This window comes from Microtus pennsylvanicus, chromosome 12 (assembly GCF_037038515.1).
Source record: "Microtus pennsylvanicus isolate mMicPen1 chromosome 12, mMicPen1.hap1, whole genome shotgun sequence".
NCBI classification, from domain to species: Eukaryota; Metazoa; Chordata; class Mammalia; order Rodentia; family Cricetidae; genus Microtus; species Microtus pennsylvanicus.
In genome coordinates this window covers 18,681,076-18,685,792 of record NC_134590.1, presented here as the reverse complement: position 1 = coordinate 18,685,792, position 4,717 = coordinate 18,681,076, and the positions used below count along the sequence as shown (strand labels likewise).

General features: G+C 38.6%; 1 non-coding gene across 1 annotated transcript; it reads left to right on the top strand.

Moving 5' to 3' along the window:
* Window positions 1-1,121: 1,121 nt before the first annotated feature.
* On the top strand, window positions 1,122-1,285 carry LOC142833233 (U1 spliceosomal RNA). The gene has a single exon (XR_012907368.1). It is a non-coding gene; the product is annotated as a U1 spliceosomal RNA (small nuclear RNA).
* The last annotated feature ends 3,432 nt before the right edge of the window (window positions 1,286-4,717 follow it).

The following is a 4,717-nucleotide window of genomic DNA, read 5'->3' as shown; positions in this document are numbered from 1 at the left end:
ACATCAAGATGTTTCAGTAGCTTTGTGTATAGCTGTATATTTACATAATTAACAAGTTAAATCTCCATAATGAACCTAAGAAATAGATTACACTGTGTCCATGTATTCTAAAGAAGTAAATTAAGACAGAAAGATTAATGATAAAGTTCAGAGCATGCTACATCACAATATGTCACGTTAGTATGGAATAAAATCAAATGAAGAAGGCCATTCACTCCCCCCCAACGCCTATATTTCCAATAAAGACCATAAACTCAGAAAGAGTTCTCCGCTCTGAAGCAGTTTATAAAATCAACTGGCATTACCATAAGGCCCTTTCATGAGAGGTATTTAATTTATATGAAGAAAAGAATGACCCTACCTTAAAGACACAGGGATACAGAGAAAAGATGGACCATGCAAGCCTTGCAAAGCTCCTCTCACTGCATATCAGTATTTCAGTCTGCCTTTGTTCATCCCCACCTCTTCACAACTGTCACCTTTATCAACTGACGTAAACACACACAAGCTTGCCCATTCCTTTGGTTATTCTGAAGGCATCCATATCACAAAAAAAAAAAAAAGTCTGAGATTACTATGGTTTACACTCCGCATCTTCTCTAAGGGCCTGTGCACTAAAGGTTTAGTTATCTTCCTATGGCACCAGTAAGAGATGCTGGAGCATCTGGAAGGTGAGATCCAGTTGAAGACAGCTAGATTCTAGGTATATGTTCTGAAAGAAGTATTACAGCTATAATCCCCGCTCTCTTTCTAGCCTTCTCCAAGAAATATATTTTTTTGTTCAGCCATAAATCCCCTGCCAAGGTCACTGTCTCAGACAAGATCCAAAAGCTATAGGGCCAAGTGAACCATGTCTAGAACCATGAGCCAAAATCGTCTACTCAAAGTTGATTTCCTGGGCTATGTTGTAGTACTCACGGAAAACACTGACTGATACAAAGCAAGGTTTATAACTCGGGCATGTCAGTTCATGAAGGCAACAATTGTGTTGTGACCACAGAATACCTAGGTAAAATTTGGTAGAAGAAACATGAAAACTCCTTTCTAAATCAAGTGCTCTACTACTCAGTCTCCCTGTCCATATTTTGATTGGCAGCATCACATTTAAAAGAGACTTTCAAATCCTTACCTGGCAGGGGAGAGACCAGGATCACAAAGATGGCCTTCACAGGGTGAGTCTGATCCATTGTACTCCAGAGGCTCTGAGCCCTGTGATTTCACCAAATGTGTGAAACTTGACTGCATAATTTGTGGTAGTGGGAGGCTGCATGCATGTACACCCCTAAGAAGGAAGAAATAAATAAATAAATAAATAAATAAATAAATAAATAAATAAATAAATAAATAAAAGAGACCTTCAAACTGCACAGATGAAAATTAATCTTTTCTGTCTATGGAAAAAATAATAATTTGAGTTTGTTTTTATTGTTGGCGTCTTAGCTTAACAGTTATATTGTGCAAGCCTGTTTCAATGACCCTGTAGTCTAACAATGTACATATATTTGCTTTTCAATAAAAGGGGAAGGTATTATAAGCCACTCAATATTTGCTTTATTTTGTCCAAGATTCTAACCTCCTCATTTAAGCTGCGAACTTCACTATGGAGAAATCTTTAAACCCCAGGCCTGCTGGCTAGCATAAGCTCTGCACGGGGACTGTAGAGGAACCAGCAATTAGGCTCCATATAGTGCCTCTCAAATGAAGAGGGTAGATTGATGTCCCCATTTGTGTTCCGGTGCCCCAAAATACTCTCACAGCATGTGCAGCTGCGTGAGAGCGCTACTGAATTTGTATTCCGGAAAACAAGCTAAAAGGTCAACATGCATATATATTTATAATGGAATTGGTGTTTGCTAATCGATGAGGAGAAATGTTTCTTCCTTTGTAGTAACTTAACAAACTTTTCTGCTGAGAGCCTGCAGTCAGCCCTAGAAACCCCTTACAAATTACATTTCAATATTTTCTCAGTGACTTAGGACAAAGGGGGTTCAAACTGGTAGTCTATTGACTTTACAATTTCCATGCTAAGATTAAGATGCCATTGCTAAGTACTAAGTTTTTCATACCAATTAAGGAGGAAAAATGATCTAGGTAGATCTAGCATAAAAAAAATTTAAAAGGAGACTTGTTTTGAAACTTTTACTGTGATATAAATTGCCTAGAATATTGCAATAATGTTTAAAGCATCAAGGAAGTATGGCAGCTTCACAGATGACAATCATTATCAACCACCCTTTATAAATGCAATTGTTCCTACTAGTGCTCATATGTAAAGGTGTCCTCTACCTTCAGTATCCAATTCTATAAACCTGGTACTTATGTTTTTCTTGTCTAGTTAGACCTAATATCATTTGTTTGCATGACTCACACAGATGCCTAGCACACATCATCTGAGGTCTTTGTGTTTTACTCTACATCAGTGGTTTTCAATCGTCCTAATGATGCGGCCTTTTACAGTTCCTCAGGTTTTGGTGAAATAAAAGGATTTCACTGCTATTTGATAACTATAATATTGCTACTGTTATAATCATAAGATAAACATCCCATATGTGACCTAGAAAGGGGCCTTGACTCATTTCACTATGTTGTCTGATAGGGCCCAGTTCTCAAGAACCCACATCCTACCAGCCAAGAGTCTTCTAGCACCAAGGCTCCTGCATCTGATAAACATTCTGGACCATGCACTTTCTCCCACTCCATTCATTCCATTGCTGATGGCTGCTTTCATTTCATCGTTGCTCTTCTTCAGCAATCCACAATCATAACCCTTTTTAGAGAGTATTTGCACGGAGTACATTTCTAAGTTTTTGTGTTCTCACAACACAGAATATAATCGCTTACTGTCATTGGTCCCATAGCCCAAGACATGCTCCCACATCCAGGAACATCTGATGGTCTTCAGGACTGATGTCTTTTTACAGAGCTCAGCCACTCCCTCCCCTAGCCTCAGCCCCTGATCATTCATTTCTCCCCAAATAGAGCGAGCCCCCTTAGCACTCACTCTTGCTGGCTCTTTCTAACAAGTTATTAGTAAGTACCAGGTGGGTTAAATTTGGTTTTGCTCTTTTCCTAATTAGGTTTTTACTTACTTTGGGTTGTTAATGCATTTCTTAGTTTAAAATGGGATTTAGTTTCAGAGATGAGTGCCTTGGAAAAGTATTGGCATGGTAATGTACAACATATTTAGTTAAGAGAGAAAAAATACTAGAAAGAGTGAATAGGAGACAAAGATTTACAGGTGCAAAAACATCACCCAGTTAACACAAAGCTGTTGGAAAATTATTTCTAGTGTGAGTCTAAAAATATCAAGCAAGACTAATAGGAAAAATACCTAACATGCATAGACTATGTGCGGGAGGTAAACTGTCACTGAGGACTGGTGGACGGGGCTAAAAAATACATGAGGTAGCTGCTGAGTAGGGGCCAAAAACCTCAGAACAGGAGTGGGTAGGAAGTCATTGTGCCATTAGTACAATTATTCAGTCAGTGACATTCTACCATGAGGAAGATATGGTAAAGTTTAAAAATTTGTCACTTCATAAGATGTCTTTGCTTTAATTAGCAACATGCTCTTGTAGCAGGTAATGATGACTTAATACTCAGTATACAGTTGAAATAATTGTTTTTGATTTTTGAGACAGGGTTTCTCTGTAACTTTGGAGCCTGTCCTGGAATTAGCTTTTGTAAACCCAGGCTGGCCTTGAACTCACAGAGACCTGTCTGCCTCAGCCTCCCAAGTGCTAGGATTAACGGCAGGAGCCACCACTGCCTTAAAGAAATTCCACAATAGCTCAGAATTGAGTATAATAGAGGGTTATTTATTTAGGGATAGACTCACAAATCACAATCCTCTGCTGGAATGGGAAACAACAACCGAATTCCCGCAGCTGGAAAAGAGGCCAGACAAGCAGGAACTTTAAATCGGCATATAGTATAAGCGGCCAGACCCAAGTAGGCAGGTAACTTAAAGCTACTGGTGGTAGGAATTCCTACAGCGCCGCCTGGTTCAGTTGAAATAACTTTTAAAATACATACTATCAATTAGTTAGTCTCCCATAGTTCAAGGTCTACTTATTCCATTTCTTAGACTGATTAAAAATTATAATGAAGCCGGGTGGTGGTGGCACATGCCTTTAATCCTAGCACTCAAGAGGCAGAGACAGACGGATCTCTATGAGTTTTAGGCCAGCCAGGTCTACAATAGCTAGTTCCTGGACAGGCTACAAAGCTACAGAGAAACCCTGTCTTGAAAAAAAAAATTCTACGAATTTTTCAACAGCATTTTAAGTGATTACAATGATAATAAGCTCTGTGTATCTTTATTATAATCCTATTTAGAAGCAGATTGGCAGTGTGTTTAAAAGAACAAGTTTTACTCTTAGAGTAGCATTTCCCAATTATTGATTATTCATTGGCCATTTACCTTTAGGATTCAGAGTGTCTTTACGGGGCTCACTTTGTTCATATTGCCATACGCCTAGCTCACACAGTTATTTTGCAAGAAGTGTGAATTAGCTGTTATGCAAGTTAAATTATTAATACCAATAACAGTAATGGTGTCAGAATTATTTGAAGAGTAATCTGGAATGTTCAGACGGCTCATACAGTAAAGGTACTTGTCACCCACAAATACACACACACACGTGTGTGTTTGTGTATGTGTGTGTGTGTGTGTGTTTGTGTGTGTGTTCATATATCAAGAAGCAATGGACAAAAC